Source organism: Dasypus novemcinctus, chromosome 15, assembly GCF_030445035.2.
Source record: "Dasypus novemcinctus isolate mDasNov1 chromosome 15, mDasNov1.1.hap2, whole genome shotgun sequence".
In the NCBI taxonomy this organism is placed as follows: Eukaryota; Metazoa; Chordata; class Mammalia; order Cingulata; family Dasypodidae; genus Dasypus; species Dasypus novemcinctus.
In genome coordinates, this window is record NC_080687.1 from 21,622,227 (window position 1) to 21,640,771 (window position 18,545).

General features: G+C 39.5%; 1 pseudogene; it reads left to right on the top strand.

Annotated features, from left to right (window-relative positions):
* Positions 1–16,254: 16,254 nt before the first annotated feature.
* LOC101416057 (forkhead box protein J3 pseudogene) lies at positions 16,255–17,316 on the top strand (annotated as a pseudogene).
* The last annotated feature ends 1,229 nt before the right edge of the window (positions 17,317–18,545 follow it).

The window sequence follows — 18,545 nt, forward strand, 5'->3', positions numbered from 1 at the left end:
TTAATTTCTGGAGTAACAGAACATATCCAGCAGCTCTGGGACAGTGCAATCCTTTTGGTAGACGGAAGAATGAAGCTGCTTCTTCTCCTACCCAAGCACTTCATACTGTGAACCCAACACTGTACTTCACATTTATTCCTATCAAATGACATTCTGTTGGCTCTCTAAAATATTCCATCACTTACCAACTTTGTTATCTTGGGTAGTTACATACTTTCTGAGCCTCATCAGAATTATTACTTATAAAATGCAGCTAATACTAATTTCCAAGTATTGTTGTGAGGATAAAATTATATATGAGTGAAACTGATTTGCATTTATCTTTTTGCCTCTGGGTTTTTACAGCTAACTAATCAATTTCTCATAAAAATATATCAGGATGTCACATAAAATTCAAAGCTGATAGTGTAAATAAAATACAGTTTAAGGTTCTGATAAATTTTTTTTTTTAAGTTAAAATATTAGACCTTGACAAAATCAGTTAGTATATGTCTTAGCTCATACAGAAACAATTGTTTATAGGTGGCGGGAGGGAGGAGGAGATAAAAAAAATTAAAGAGAAAAAAAAAAGAACCCCTGCCCTAGAGAATGGGAGAAGATCCTCTGTAGCTTACATATTTTTATGTAACTTACAAGAGCACATAGGCCAAATTAAATGAGTTTTCCATCTCATTCCCAAATGATAAAATCAGGAAATTCCAGTAGATTTGAGAGTGTTCAAGAAAAAAATAGTTATATGATAATGTTCTAATAAAGGTATCCTATTTGGAATACAAGGGAGCTTCCTTGGCAATTACACAATGCAGGTTACTATTTTTTTTTTCCCCTTTATGGTCCTACAAGTGTGTTTTCCTGAGGCTACTAGCTAGCAATATATGTGTTTCCTTGCACAGTACCAACGCAAGGAATTTGTTTATTGTCATTCATTTCCCATTGATATAAGCAGGTATATAAGTTGAGCTTTAACTTGAAAAAATGCTCAAAGATGCGATTGATGTGTTTTAACTCATGGACTGTACAGAAATATTGCTGTGGCTGTATCTGCTCGATCTTGAACCGTTTATTATAGCCCCAGAGAACCTGATATTAAGCTGCTCTTTGAGTCTTATCCAGGCATAATGTGCTGCTTGGCTGAAAGGCTGGCACTGGGAAGAAGATGCAGAGGGTGTAATCACAGCCATTACGGAGAGCCATCAATGCAGCCAAACCTACACTTTCCACAGTCAGCAGTAGGCAGCTTGATGAAAAGGAACTATTAGAAACCAAACCTAGCCCTCGATGTGTAATAAATGGCAGAGAGAAAACCTATTAGGGAACTGCTTCCACAGAAAAGGGGAAATGCTGTCATACTCTAAAGAGAAGAGATTCGGTGTTAGTTTAGAAAGGTCAACTTTTCAGAGTAAACTGACAATACCAGTATTGGAAAGCTGCCACCTTCTATCACTGCTTACAGCTTTAGACACCACATTTTGCCCTGATTAGGCGGGTGCCTTTTGGAAGGGGACACGTCCTCTCATCCATCTTGGGGATTTTCTTCCTCACAAGACTGATCACCAAGTTGAGTTTGGGTCACTGAGGAAATGGAGTCAGGGCACTTGAGTGGGGCATTTTTGCCACTACCTGTCCTTCAGATCGAGGCATCAACCAAGGCAATTTTCCCTGCCTTCTCTGAACATGCTTTCCACACAGGACTGGGAAATCAGGCTGGAATGAAACCACACCTTCCGTCAGCCCTCATCAACTTGAACCTCACTGAAAAAGCCCTGATGAAGTTTTACGATGTGATTCTAAAACTTGAGAACTGGAGAGAAGTGGCTCCAGTAAAGAATGGCTTTCAAGGGTGGGAGTGGCAGAAGCCAGTTTTTGCTATGCTTTCTTTACCTCAGAACTCTGGAAATCTTGTTCCTGGGTATATATAATTCAATGCTACCTCAGGTAGGCACCGAGCAGTGCAGATCTTAATTAATTCTATATTCACCCAAAGGGAGTTGAGCTAGAATGACACGGACGTCTTTTAAAGCAATGTGGCAAATTGACATCGACTTTGGAGATGTCGCCTCTTGTTTAAAGAAACACCTTGTGTTCTTTGATTATCTGTCTGCCATACACCATTTCACATATCACTATTCAGGGAAGCTAAATATTTCTGAGTGCCAGGCTGACATGGAGGTCAGAAAAGGTGTGTTATTTAAATAAAGCATCAGTGAGGGGTGGAATTAAAAACCAAGACCTCATGGCAGTTCTGGATTTAACCAATTAAGAAAGAAAACCTATAATAATGATGGCCGAGCACTTGGATAGATAAATCAACACGAAAATAATAGTCTATCTCCTAGTAAACTCTTACAGTGATTAGCTCAGACAACGAAGGGCAGCCACGGAAGTCCTGAGGTTCTAGCGTGGGGGTTAATGGACTTTATTATATTTTTAGTGTTTACTCACCTAGCAATTGTCCTTGAACCCAAACAGAATTTCACATATGCCATTTTTTGTACTTGCTTCTCTTTTTCCCCATAGACAGAATGAGACACAAGCTTTTGAAGGTCAATGCCTGCATTCTGTCAAAGGCTGGGAAAGTAATCTACCAAGCATGCAGTGTTATTTACCGTGGAATTGCAGAGTGAAGGTGATTGGCTGAAATCATTTTACTTGGGAGTCCAGAACTTTCTTAAATATCAAAGCAGAAGGAAGGAGGGGCCCCCAAGCCAGACTCCAGAAGCAAATGATTAGAAGTCTCCATGTAAGCCTTACAACATTCTGATCATGGTGACAAAACACACTCAGTGGGAATATGTCCAACCTGACTGCCTCAAGGAAAGGCAGTACTCTTCTGTCTTAAATTTTCCAATTTTTAGTTTTAAATCCATCAACTTTGCTTATGGGGATTGTTTTGATTATGGGGATTATTAAAGGCTGGTTTGGTTTTGCAATACATCTTTCATATTTTAAAATTAGACTTAGGGAAGGCAAACCTCATTTCAGAATTAGTTTACTGACATAAGCTGAAGAAACCACATCAAGCATAGTTCCTGCCCTCAAGTGCCTGCTATTTCCAAGACCCCTATATCCTTTTAGGTCTTTGACATAGCTCAAACACATCTCAAAACTAGTCCAAAAAACTGCTCTCAATCTTCCTCCAATCCAAAGCCTCTTCTACCCTCCTCCCTAACTCATGTCCTTACCCCAGTGACTAAGCTGACACCTGGGAGTACACCTTAACCCAGGCCTCTTCCTTACCCCATCGCATGTCCAGGCCACAACCAAATCCTACAGAATGAACCCCCTCTATAAAATTTCTCCTTTTCCACAGCCACCGTCCTGATCTGGGGTTCCATCATTTCTCACTGACCATTACCAAAAAATCTTCTAACTAGTTTCTCAAGATTGCCTCCCTACAAACCACCCTCCATGTCTTACCCAGAAATCATTTGAAAATGTAAATGTAGTCATGTTAATCTCTTTCTTTGCAGCTTCAGTGGTTGAGTCAAACCTGAGTGTATAATGTGGCCCATCAGCCTTTCACAACCTGGCCCTGTCCCCTTCTGTAGCTTCATCTCCTGTTGGCCTTCCTTTCCCCATCCCATGGCTTCTGGGCCAGCCACAGGGACTTTATTACTCTTTATTCTTCCATTTCTGGAAACAGGGATTTAGGACACCTTCACTCATCTCCTAATTAACCATTGATCAAATTTTGGATTTCTACTTGGTAGTGGGGAATAATCTGGACTCCTGATATTTCCTTCCTGTGAAGAAGGCTGTCAGTGCTACTCAGCGTCTTTTTCTACCCCACAGAGATAGAGGGACTTATCTGATTGAGAAGTTTGAGAATAACTGGGCATGTTCACCTTAGCTCTGCTCTTCTTTCTTCTGGGAGTGAGGGGCAGGAAACGTGAGTCCCCTCTACTTGATCTCACCATAAGGTGTTGAAAGTCATTCCCTGTCAGAGAAAGGCTACCCATAGCCTCATTCTGGGGTAGAGTTAGCAGGGCCTCTAGCTGTCATGCTAGGTGACATCCTCCTCCAAACTGTAAAGCTGATCTTTTGTCTCTATCTTTATAAAGGCATTCAAATTCCTAGTAGGTCTCCTCCAAGAGTCCAACAATGCCTCTTCCTCAGAAGTGGCGCTGATCTCCTTATGTATATCCCCATACCCACTCTTCTCTCTCATGGTGCCTTATTCTTTTCCTTCATAGCACTGCTACAATTTGGGATTATATACTTATGTTGATATTTGTTTGCAATATGAGAATAGGAAACATATCTCTTTTGTTCAGGAATGTAAACAAAGCACAGTGTGGCCCAAGGGTCTCTCAATAAATACTTGTGAATGAACGAATAAAGACTAGCTCTATTTCTACTTTAACTGTCTCTTTCTGTTGTTTCAAAAGCTTACTGTCCACATCATGAATTTAACCTTTAAGAGTTACTGCTAATTCTTGGAGATCATTTAACTTTCAAGACACAACTACTTCCTCAGCTCCCATATCTCCCTGTTTCTCATCCGAACCTTCTGGCCATCTCAGCCTTCCCTTTCATTCAGCCCTCTCCTCTTGCATTGGTTCCTTCTAAGTGCTAGCTCTTATAGCCAGAAACTCTGGTATATCTGGTTCGGCAACTTGATTATCCTGAACATGACATGACAGCTGCCCAATGCCCAGGTCCAGTCAGCACCACCATCAGCTTTGATGAGATAGTGGAGGTTGGGGGTAGGGCAGGCAGAACATTGCAGAAGGAAGGCCCTGTCTTCTCCTGGCCTGGTCTAGAGCCTGTTGGTGCTCCTACAACCATCCCCTCAGCTTCTCAGTCCCTTTTGTTCATGCCACTGACCTCCAAGGATACTTTCTTAGTCCAGAATTTAAATTTCTATCCCGAGACCTATAACCTCCATTCTCTTCCTAAAATAACTTCTCTTCCATTTTTAGAAACAAACAAGCACACCACACAGGAATTTCTTCATATACCAAAGTTCTTCACCTTAACATATCACTGCCTCTCTAGTGGAGAACATTTACCTACTACTTTCCAAAATGCAGGCCTATCTGCAGCTGTAAGTCTACATCTCCCAACTTTCAGGGCACTGCTGTCACTCTGCATTTATTTATTCCCTCTTTTTTCAGCACCAACTAATTTTTTTTTTTTAACGCAGTCCCCTCTGAAATGTCTTCAAACACCACGGATCCTCAGTGGCTTGCTTCTGCCAGCTAAAGCCCTGTTTCTCCCCTTCCATTCTCTGGCAAATTCTTTAACAATGTGCCTTCTACCTGCTGGCTCCACTTCTGCTGTCTCCTCCCTTTCATAGTCCTCCATCACAAGACAATGCTGCCTTCATGTGAACTCCCAATTGTCCACCCCCTTGATCCTCATTGGCCTCACTGTGGTTGTAGACACTGCCCATGGCCCACTCCTTGGATTTGCTTCCTTTGGCTGTTTTCTGGTTATGATTTTCTGGTTCTCCTCAACTTCACTGAGCTACCATTCTCTCTCTTCCTTACTGCATTCATTTCCATCACTTCTCAGCTGTGACAGTCCCCTAACTCCAACCTCAGCTTCTCCTGCATTCATTCAGACCCTCAACCACCATGTCTAGTTTCACAGCCCCAGCCCTCACCTCTATCTACATAAATGACTCCCCAGCCTGTATCCCCACATACAGTCTCTTACCTGCACTTCAGTTAGTCCCTTACTTCCTATCACCCTCATGCATCTTCATCCTCAGCACACTTCCACCCAAATCTTCACCTTCCCATTTGACTGCTGTTTCTCCCAGGAAACATCATCATATCCCATCAGTCACCAAGGACATTGATTCTTCTTTTGAAATGTTTCTTAAGTGCATAGCTTCTTTTGTAGTTCTCCCTACTAGCACCCTTGATACAGATTCTCATCACAAACCTCCTTCAAGCCTCCATATTTTGTATATGATCCCTGGGTCTAGAATCCCTTAACCCCAAATGTGAGCCTGGCTGATTCTCACTTGCTCTGCTCCTGCACTGCTTCCTTGAGGAAGGTATCCTTGATCATCCATGGCCTCCCTCCCAGGCCAGATTAGATGACCTTTCTTGGTCCTTCTGCAGAACCTTGTGGTCTTTCTTTATGTGTCTCCATCCCTGGAGGCCATAAGCTTCCACACAGAGGTGGTGTCTCTCTAACGTTCAATGCCTTAAAAAACAGTAGATGGAAAAGTTAATATTTTTTAAAAAACATTAAAACTAATTTACCCATAGAATAGCTTACTATTTCATTGAACAGAACATGTTTCCATGAAGTGATTACTCATTTATCCTGGGTATTAAATTGAGACAATAGTGTCCATCTCATAGGATGTTACTGTCATTGTTGTTAAGATTAAATCACTGATGTATGAAAATATCTTAGCCTAATACTGGAAACAGTATTCGCTGTCCATACATAGCGATAATAATAAATAATAGTATTTATAATAATAAATACTATTCTTCCTATTGCATTTACTGTCAATTCAAATGTCTGAGCCATTTTACCCATATGTCTCTCCACCCTACATTTATACTTTTGCTTTATTTGGATGCAAGTTCTGGGTTCTACAGTGTTTTTGTTCAGTTCATCTTATTAGAGTACCATCTTTCTATGGCAGATTTCATAGGCATGCTGACACAGGACTTGACGACGACAGGGAATTAGGTGAATGATGGGGAATCAGAGGACGGAAGAGAAATAGAACTTAAAAAGAAGGAAAAATTAAACCCATATACTAACATGATAGGTTATCATGTAACCAAATTAATGAATCTCAAGGCTGATGAACTGGTGGGAAAGCGAGAGAGATGGAAGGCAATGTGGAGTTCTCATGACACACCAATGGGCAGAGCAGATCCAGGAAAGCATATTTACTGTCACTGAGATCTGCTGCAGGCAAGAAGGATAAACTCACATGTATGGTTCTCTGCCAGCTTAGTGGGAATTGTTTAGCAAAAGCCCTACATAATGGCTTTTTTAGAAGTTTGAAGTAAAGTCTGTGGCATAAGTAGAAAATCTTTTGGAGGGAACAGGAATGGGAATGAGGAGATCACTTTGGAGGCTACTGCAGTGATCCAGGCCAGGATAATCACGGGGATGTAGAGAACGGGACTGATTTGAGTGATGTTAGGCGGATGCGTCGATGCCTTCCTTTCCTCGTAGCCAGACGGAAGAGGCTATGAAGTCTGTGCTCTCCCTCAAAAAGTCCTGGTCATTACAACAAGTACTGCAAGGGCTTTCTGGGTCTTTAGCCAAATCTCTGATGGAGTACAGGAGGAAGAACTTAAAAACTTCACTAGATGTTGCCTTATTCCTAACACAGTGCCTTTGTTTATACAATTCCTCCCACTCTAAATTATTTTCCTGCCCTATATACCCATATATAAGCCCAGTTGGCTTGACGTCCTCCATGAGCCTTCTCCAGCCAATATGCTTATTCTAGTCCCACTCCTTGTGCTAAAACCTACTTGTTTTTTGGGGAAGTACGTGGATTCCTGGACCTCCTCCCTACCTGAGGCATGCACCCTGCATTTTTAACAACCATTCAGGTAATCACACAGATCAGGTGAGTTTGAGAAACTACCTTCCTCTCCTTCATTCAGTCAAAGGAAGGATTGTAGTTAAGGAAGGAACCCTGGAGAAGGTAGAAGTGCTTCCATTAATAATGGTGTTACTGATAACTGATAATAAAATGATGATGATGGTGATGATGATAGATAAGCCTTCTTTATCGAGCACATATACATGTTCTAATTTACCACTCCCATAGCAACCCTATGTGGAAGGTACTATACTTATCCTCATTATTTAGGAGCATAAATGGATGTTTAGAGAAGGTAAATGACACCTTGTCCAAGGTCACACAGCTAGTAAGTGGTCTGGATGAAATGGGAGCTTAGCTCTTTGAATCCAAAGTCTGAGTTTCTAATTGAAGTACAGGCTCTGTTGAGAAATAGAAAGTGCATGTGTGGGATTAAAGGGCACAGAGCTGGACTATTAGGGATGTGGAGGCTCTTTAATGACTGGCTGGAAAGCCATTGATGTTGTTTGTTCAGGCAGAGGCGTGCACTGGTGAAAGTCAAGCTTTAAAATGTTAATGTGGGAGTTTATAGAATGAATTGGAATCTAGAGAGGCTGGGTTAAGAAGACCGATTAACAAGAACATTAAACATGTTCTGAACACTTTTTGTGTCAGGCACTGTTCTGGTGGCTTAGGACGTATTAACTCATTTCATTCTCACACCAGTGAGGTAGCAGCTAAAATGCAGCTGAGCATGAGGCTGCCCTGGGATAGAGTACAGAGAGAAAGGGGGGAGGGCCCAGAATGGGAAGATGCTTACGAGTTGGAGGGGTTGGGAAGCAGGTATAATATGAAGGAAGAGATATCAGTGAAGGAGACAAAGAGCATCACCTAGGAAGTTGGAACAATGGAGATTGCTATGATAAGGGTGAAGAGAAATGTAAAAAAGTCACATGGCTCTGAGGTGGCAGGCCAAAGCCATTGATTACCTTCCAGAAGGTAACAGGGTGGAGGAGGCAAATGCTAGATCACAAGGAGCTACATGGCAGGGAATAGGAAAAAATGGGTCTTCCGGACTTTCAAGGAGATTGTTGGTACAAGCAAGGAGCTGGAGCGTGAGGTAGAGGGGCAGGAGGGTCTGAATTAGTGAGTAGAATCCTGATTGTTTGCATAGCTGCGGAGGGAGCCCCCAGAGAGGATGCCCTGGCGAGGGAGAATAAAGCCCTCCTCAGATAATTTTATCCCACCCTTTCCAGGCAAATGATCACCCAGTAGGCATGCTTTATGTGTGGTTTATTTAACACAGCCTCAAGTGTCCAAGTCTTAATCTCCTTTGGTGTACAACTGTTTTCTAGTCTAGAGGTTCCCACTACTCTCTTTGATTTCATTTTCTCTCTCAGTGTTTCTTTTAAATTTACATTGAGAAACTTTTCACTTCCTACAAAAAGCCAGAAATTTCTCTTCCCTTTTCCTTCTCTTATTTCTAGGACCAGAAAGTTTACACCTTTACCATCCTAGAAGTTAGCTGTAAATAGTGCAGTGATCAGAATGCTGCATAAGGTCAGATCGGTAACTCATATTTACTAATATTTACTGTTCTAAGTACTTTACATACATTAATACTTACAATAAACTTGTAAATACTGATATCTTCATTTTATAGATGAAGTACCTGAAGTTCAGAGAAGTTGGGTAATTTGCCTACAGTCACCCTGCTAGTAAGCTGCAGCTTTGATCTGAATCTAGCTAGGAAGGCTGTATTCAAACCCAGGACTCAGAATCAAATCAAGTACTTGCTCCTCAAGTCAAGTATTCTTCTCTCCCAAAGCATGTGTGAGATGCCATTTCAGTCTGTTTAAAATTTTTTAAAAATTCAGCATGGAAATGGTTTCTTCTCTAATAGGGTTTATGGAAGGTGCTCTCCCATTAAATCACCCATCAAGTACTATACCGCCTGTAAGTGCTCTCTATAGATCTCCTCCTAGGAGTGTTCTATTAAGCCTTTTCCAGCATATAAGACCGTCATGCTTCCTCCAGCTACCATCCTTTCTCCTCCCTTTGCTCACCTTTTACTCACTCCTCAAACCCCTGAAGTCTGGGCTTACCCTCCTGGTCCCACAAGCTGGCTGTACCAAGGTAACTGATACAGATGGTTTCTAATGGGCACTGTAGATGGCTCTCCTTTCTCCCCAGGGCTTCTGTGGTGCCCCTCTCCTGGTTCATTCCTTGGTGCCTGACACTTCCCAGCCTCCTTTGTGGTCTGCTTCTCCCATACCTTTACTGTTGGGGCCAAGTGCCAAACATTATGCTCCTTACTCTGCAGACTCATGTTAGGCTGCCCAGTCCATGCTCATGTCGTCAATAAACTATCTGTATGCTGAGTGCTCCCAAATCAATAACTTAGGCTGGAACTCTCTCCTGAGCACCAGCTTCATTGGCTATTCAGTTGTCCTCTGGACACTTCTACTTTGATAACACAAAGCCATCTCATCTCTTCCAGGGATCCTATCTCAATAAAAATTTCTGTCTTGGCTAGAACCCAAGAAGCCTTTCCCCCTACTTCTTAACCTACAACTTCTAACCATTCACCATGTCATATTAATTTTATCTCTTAAACTTGAAGTCATCGTCTTTGCATCTCTTCCATCACCAGAGACAGGTAATCCCTGTTTCTCCCACAACCTTCTAGCTGCTGGCAGGCATACTGACCAGTCCTTTTATTATAGACTATATGGAAACTGTAGGAAGTCATCAGTATAGACACTACATAGATGGACACCAATGCAGCTCAAGCAACAATAATAGTTTATGACATGCTTTCTACATGACAAATAAGTGCTAAACGCTTTATATACATTTATATACATTCCTCCTGCTGAGGTAGGTACAAGTCTTATCTGTATTTTCCATTTGAGAAAACAGGCAAAGAGATTAAGTAGCTGGCCTCCAAAGCTAGTCAGCATTTGTCTGACCCCATAGCCTGTGCTTGAAACCACTGTTTTATGCCAGTACAGACCAAGATGCAGACAGAGCGGGTATCAGGCCCTTGTTTCAGAGTCTGCCTGAGTTCTGACTACACAGTTTGCAACCTTTAGCTGACGGCAGCCCACGCCCACTGGCTGTTGTCCCCTGTTGTTTCCCTGCACCAGATGAGGCCTAAGAGGAAATGTCGCTCCCCGCCCATGTTGACTGTTCACTAATTATGCTATTTCTTTGCCTCTTTCAGATCCAAAACGCCGAGAGGAGGAGTGAATTTTTAGGAGAAACAGAGATACAGGTAGGTTTTAGGTAGGCCTTCAGAAACATGGTCAATGCTACTCTCCATGAAGCCGATAGTTCTCTGTTAGGAGGGTCTTTAGAAAACAAGTCACTTCGACAAGCAGCACAACTGTGGAGTAATCTGATCCCCTCACTGACGCAGCTAAAAATAATTTGCCTCGTTAGCACATTCAAAACAGTGGCACGAAATTACATAGGACAAACTAAAGACCACGTTGGTGGCTCGGCATGGGGTCTGCTTTTCCTCCCATGCAACTCCATGGGAATTCTTAAACATGCTTTCTCCCAGAGAGCGACAGAGGAGGCGGCTCAGGCCCCTCTGGAGTGAGCAACATGTTCTTCTTATTCTAATTACAGTGGTAATTAGAGTTCAGGTCTTTGAACCTCAACCAACCACGTTCCCCCCTCCAGAGAGTTACATAGGACGAGAATTAGGATTGAAGGTTTACTGTTGGCTTGGGACTTTTTGTTGTTGTGATGGGGTCTTTGGGAGAAAAAATCTATTTATTTGTTTTTTCAATTGTTTATCCCTGCCTTATCATGTATTACTGGTATCCAAATCACTATTTTTTGCTCTGGATATGTTGAAGTAAGAGCAAAGAGGTTTTCCCCTTCTGACTTTCTCCCTTCTTTCTGGGTGTGATTTAACAGTTTTATATCATGCAAGAGTTGACACTTCATTATTTCTACCAGTTTTGGGGATCAGAGGAAGTTCAAAGAAATCAAATACATGGAGGTCATGGGTTTTGTTTTTCTTTTTCCTTTTTTTTAAAGAGGTCTGCTTTTGTGTGTGCATTTGAAGAAAGATATGTCATGGGTTGGCAAATTCCTCATGAGCTAATTAATAGACGAGACTATAGAGACCTGTCTGAGAAGTTGAGCTCTGAATTATTCAATAAGTAAAAATGAAGAGCGACTTTGAGAAAGCAATTAAGTGAAACTATAATCCAATGAATCCCTCTATATAAAATTTTTCAAAAATAGACTGAGCCAAATAATCAGGCATATTTACAAAGTGATTTCTAAAAATGAATGGTAACATTATTTTCCAGAATAAATTCTCTCAAACTCTGCATATACAAGAAGAATGAATTAGTCCATTTCAAGGAGTAAGGCGAAGTGGCCATTTCAGGCTATTAACATTTAAGGGAAATATTCAAACATGGAAGTCGAATTTTTATCATCACTGTCAAAAAAATGCATGGAAATGTCCTATAAGCAAAGCCCTGTGCCAGATACTTTGAGCAATGAAAGGTGATAAAGGCACCCACCTTCCATGAGCCCACAAGCCTGTGGAGATCCAGGTATAGGACCTATAACTTAAATATTGAGAAGCTAGTGCCAATAACTAACCCAGTGCTCAAGGAGGAAGAAGAGGAAAAGGTCTCTCGTTCCATACTCATGACAATCTCTGATGGTTGCATGCTTGCTCCAACTGACATCCTTCTGTTTTTTTCTTTCAAGTTTTCATTAAATTGAAAACAATAACTCTGCTTTAAGATTATGACATGTCAATTTTCCATTGGATTGAAGTTAAATAAGATTCTCTGACCAAACATTTTAAGAGAAATAAGAATGTCCAAAACGTTTCTTGATTGAAGAATGAACAACAAAAATATAGTAGGAAAAATTAACCACCAAATCAGAAATCATTCAGAATTGTAACCAATCAAATATTGATTAATTGGTGAATCATAGTAAGACTAGTGAGAACATTCATCCTGGTTCTTATATGTACACATTTAAAGAAATCTCTGTCCATCATTAGCTGAACACTAGCTAACTGAGCAAGGACTTCAGTGGCCACATATAACAAAAAAAATATAGACTCTACAAAAATATAGAACTCTACATGAAAGTTACTAAACAAACAACAACAATAACAAACCATGAGGAGGGGGGGATTGGATTTACAGAATTGGCATATTATATAAAATATCCGGTTTTCAACAAAATATTATGAAACATGCAAGGAAATAAGAAAGCATGACTCAAATACAGAACATAAAGCCATCAATAGAAATTGTTTTTGGGAAAGTCCACACATCTAGGATCTACTAAACAAAGAGTTTAAATATACTATTTTAAATATGTACAAAGAACTAATGGAAACTATAAGAATGATATCTCACCAAATAAAGGATATCAATGGACAGATAGAAATTATATGAAAAATAGAAATTCTAGGTTGAAAAGTACAATATCTGAAATCAAGATATTCATCAGAGGGGCTCAAGAGCAGATCTGAGCAGGTAGAAGAAAGAACCTGTAGATAGTTCAATTGATATTATCCTGTCTGAGGAATAGAAAGGAAAAATAATGAAGAAAAATAAAGAGCCTCAGAGATGTAGGGGACACCATAAAGCATATCAATATACATAATGGGAACAGGGGATGAGAGGAGAGATGGAAAGGGGAAGAAAGAATATATGAAAAAATAATAGTAAAAACTTCCCAAATTGAATGATAAATATTAATCTATACATCCAAGAGGCTCAACAAACTCCCAGTAGGATAGAGTAAAAGAGGTCCAGACATAGACACAGCAAAATCAGACTATTGAAAGACAAAGAATCTTGAAAGTAGCAAGAGAGAAGTGACTCATCACATATGAGGGCTCTTCAATAAGATTAACAGTTGATTTGCCACTAAAACATCATGGCCAGAAGGCAGAGGAAGGACATATTCAAAGTGCTTAAAGAAAAAATTAATGCAATCAAGAATCCCATATTCAGCAAAATTATCCTCCAGAAAGGAAGAAAATTCAAGATATTTCCAGTAAAGAAAAAAAACAAAACAAAACAAGCAAAACCAACCAACCAACCAAACAAACAAAAAAACAAAATAAAAGGGAATTAGTCACTAGCAGACCTGTACAATAAAAAATACTAAAGGGAGTCTTTCAGACTGAAATGAAAGGATATTAGACAGTAACTTGAATCCACATGAAGACATAAAGAGCACTGCAGCAAACTACATAGGCAAATATTAAAAAAAAAAAACAGTATAGATGTATTTTCAACTCTTCTTTTTTCCTGATTGAAAAGACAAGAGCATAAAGCAATAATTATCAATCTATGGTGACTGGCATACAATGTATAAAGATGTAATTTCTATGAATACAATAGCACAAATAAGAGAGGAATGGATGCAGTTACATAGGACCAAAGTTTTGTATATAGTTGAAATTAAATTGGTATTACAATGAACTAGATTAATACAAGTTAAGATGTTAATTGTAATCCTCAGGGTAACTAATAGAAAATAACTCAAAATATATAGCAAAAGAAAAAGGGAATTAAAATGGTACATTAGAAAATATCTAATTAACACAAAAGAAAACAGTAAGGGAGAAATTAAGTAACAAAAAGATATAGACTTATAGAAAACAAACAGCAACTTAGCAGTTATAAAGCCTTCCATATCACTAATTACATTAAATGTAAATGGATTAAAAACAAAAGGTAGATATTAGCAGAATGGATTAAAAAATGGTCCAACTATATACTGCAAAAGACACAAAGTGGTTGAAAGCAAAAGGAAAAAGATATATCATGCAAATAGTAATGAAAAAGAATTGGAGTGGTTATATTAATATTAGAATAAACAGACTTTAAGACAAAAATTGTTACTTGAGACAAAGAAGAACATTTTATAAAGATAAAAGTGTCAATTCATCAAGAAGGTATAACAATTATAAACACATATAGACCTACAGTGTCCCAAATACATGAAGCTAAAACCAACAGAATTGAAGGGAGAGATAATTTAACAGTAATAATTAGAAACTTCAACATCCTGCTTTCAATAATGGCTACAACAACTAGCTAAAAGAGTAGCAAGGACTAGAAGACTTTAATAAACAATAAACCAACTAGATCTAACAGATCTATAGAATTCTCCACTCAACAACAGCAGAATACACATTTTTCTCCTGAGAATGATCTCAAGCACACATGTATCATTCTCCAGGATAAACCATTTATTAGGACTCAAGGCAAGTCTCAATACATTTAAAGGATTGAAATCATACAAAATATATTCTCTAACCACAAGAGAATGAAATTTGAAATCAATAATAAAAGAAAATTTGGGAAATTCACAAATATGTGGAAATTAAACAATACACTCCTAAGTAATTAATGGGAAAATCACAAGGGAAATTAGAAAATACTTTGCTATGACTGAAAATGAACATACAACATACAAAAACTCAGGAGACACAGCTAATGTCCTTAGAGGGTCAAAAACATGCATATTTAAACTGAAGAAAGATCTAAAATCAATAGCCTAACCTCTCTTATGACACAGAAAGGAAGTGCAAAGTAAATCTACAGCAAGCAGAATGAAGAAAATATTAAAGATTAGAGCAGAAATAAGTTTAAGTGAGAACAGAAAAACCATAAAAATCAATGAAATCAAGTTTTTAAAAAAAAAATCAATGAAATTGGCAAACCTTATCTAGACTTCAGGAAAAAAGAGAGAAGACTCAAATCACTAAAATCAGGAATTAAAAAGGGAATATTAATACTAACCTTCCATACATAAAAAAGATTATAAAGGAATACCATGAACAGTTTTATGCCAAAGATTATTATAGAAAACCTAAAGTGGGCAGATTCCTAGAAAGCCACAAACTGCCAAAACTGACTAATGAAAAAATAGATCATCGGAATAAATCTATAACAAAAGATGGAGTTGGTAAAAAATAATTTCCCACAAAGAAAAGCACTGGAAGCAGACTTGGCCCAGTGGTTAGGGCATCCGTCTACCACATGGAAGGTCCACAGTTCAAACCCTGGGCCTCCTTGACCCATGTGGAGCTGGCCCACACATAGTGCTGATGCACGCAATGAGTGCCGTGCCATGTAGGGGTGTCCCCCGCGTAGGGGAGCCCCACGTGCAAGGAGTGCACCCCATAAGGAGAGCTGCCCAGCATGAAAGAAAGTGCAGCCTGCCTAAGAATGGTGCCGCCCACACGGAGAGCTGACACAAGATGACGCAGCAACAAAAACAAACATAGATTCCCATGCCGCTGACAACAACAGAGGTGGACAAAGAAGACACAGCAAATAGACACAGAGAACAGACAACCAGGGCAGGAGGGTGGGGGGGAAGGGGAGATAAATAAATAAATAAATCTTAAAAAAAAAGAAAAGAAAAGCTCAAGAGCAAATAGCTTCACTGATGGATTCTACCAAATATTTAAAGAATAATTAACACTAGGTAGGGGTGCGGCAGGAACCGGGGACCAGGATGGGTCAGGAAGTAGTTATGGGTGCAAAGCCCCGATGTTCGCTGCTCCTGGGGCTGCCGCTCCCCTTGGAGCTGCTTGGTGCCTTGACCTTTCATACCAGGTGCCACTGGGACCTTTAATGGAGGGGTGGAGGCAGATGCAGCAGCAGGGCGCTTGGCCGAGGGGTCCCAGACTGTGTGCCTGAGAGTCTTTCTGTGGCCAGATGGGTTTGTATGGACAGGTTTGACCTTCTGCAACTTCATTAAGGATGACATCTGAACTGGAGAGCAGCCTAATATCTATGGACTGGTTACCACAGCTCACTATGAGAGCAGTCACACAAAAACCCCATGCTGCACTAAATGCACATGGAACAGGAATTTCCAAGAAAAGTTTTCCTTGGTCTGAATACAACTCTGGACCAGGAGGAAATCCAACGGCACAAAGATGAGAAACCTGCAGTCAGTTATGTCAGCCTCATTATTTTTGCAATTAGTTGCTCACCCAAAAAAGAAAATGACTCTGAGATTTTCCAGCAGATTTGTGATAACATCACATATTACAGAGAGGCATGGTTGGAAGAATTCCATATGTCATAATCTGTCATTGAACAAATATTTCCTTAAAGTGCCTCTATCCAAAATAACCTGGAAAAGGTAACATTTCACAACACCAATCAGGCTGGTAGTGATAATCCAGGCAGTAGCCTTACCAGTGTTCTCTCAGACCAGAGTTTGGCATCTATTAATTTGAACAGTGTTGGAAGTGTGCATAGTTATACATCAGTGTTGCACCATCGAGATCCAGTCTCTCAGTTATTAACTCCTCAGCAGCAGTGACAGTACAACCTACCAGAACAAGACAAATAAATCCTTTCCTCAGAATATAGTTTTGAAGATCTCAGTGCCTCGTTTTGGAGCTTGTATAGTCAGTTTTTGAGCAGTCACTTAGTCAACAAGGTTTGATGAACATCCCTTCCGAATATTCCCAGCAGTCCCATACGCCATGTCCCTATCAGCACTCTCCTAACAGTACAGTGAGCTCTCACCCACACAACAACCAGAGCAGCCTGTCCAGTAGTCATGGCAATGGCCTCAGCACTATGGGCAATAATTCAGTTGCACAAGTCTCACTGCCCCACCCCCAGATGCACACACAGCCAACTCCACATCCATACCATCAGCCGCATGTTTTACCACAGCATCTGCAATGTTCCCACCAGCCTCCATCCCAAATTAACACCAGTCCTTCACAAATTACCTCCAAAATACAAAAGATTAGATAACACCTCCCAGCTCGTTCTATGAAGCCAGTATTACCCTGGTACAAATATCAGACAAAGATATCAAAAGAAAACTACAGACCAATATCTCTTATGAATATAGATGCAAATATCCTCTAGAAAATGTTAGCAAATATTACCAGCAACATGTAAAAGTGATTATACAATATGACTAAGTGAGATTTATTCTAGGAATGCAGGGTTATTTCAACATATGAAAATCAGTGCAATGCATCATACTAATAGAATTAAAGATTAAAATCAATGCAGTCATCTCAATAGAATTAGAAAAAAGCACTTGACAAAATCCAACACACTTTAATGATAAATCACTCAACAAATTAGGAAAAGAAGGGACACTGTCAGAAAGTATCTATGAAAAATACACAACTAACTTTATACTTAACAGTGAAGAATTGAAAGGTTTCCCCCTAAAGTCAGGAATCAGACAAGGACTAGAAGCACTCCTATCTGTTTTATTCAACATTGCCCTGAAAGGTCTAGACAGAACAACTGGGCAATACGAAGAAATAAAAGGCATCCAGATTGTAAAAGGACACATTAAACCATTTCTATTTGATTTTGTAAATACATTCTAAAGAATACACAAAAAAGTTATTAGAGCTAATAAAAGAGTTCAGTAAAGTTATATAATTCAAGATAAATATCCAAAAATAAATTGTATTTCTATACGATAGCAATGAACAATCTAAAAATCAATTTAAATAAACAAATTCCATTTACAATAGCATCAAAAAGAATAGAATACTAAGGAATAAATTTGACAAAATAAGTGCAACACTTGTACATTGAAAATTATAAAACATCATTGAAAGAAATTAAGAAGACCTAACTAAATCGGAAAACATCCCTTGTTCATGGACTGGAAGACAATATTGTTAAGATGGCTATGCTCCTCATATTCAATGTAATCCATATCAAAATCCAGGCTGGCTTTTTTATGTAAATTGCAAGTTGATACTAAAATTTATATGGAAATAAAAAGGAGCCAGAATGGCCAAAATAATCTTTAAAAAAGATGAACAAAGTAGAAATATTTACACTTTTGATTTCAAAATTTACTACAAGGCTTACAGTAATCCATAAAATGTGTTACTGGTATAAGGGTGGACACAGATCAATGTAATAGAATTGAGAGGCCAGAAATAAACAATTACATTTATGGCCAATGATTTGCAACAAGGGTGCCAAGACAATTCAATAGAGGAAAG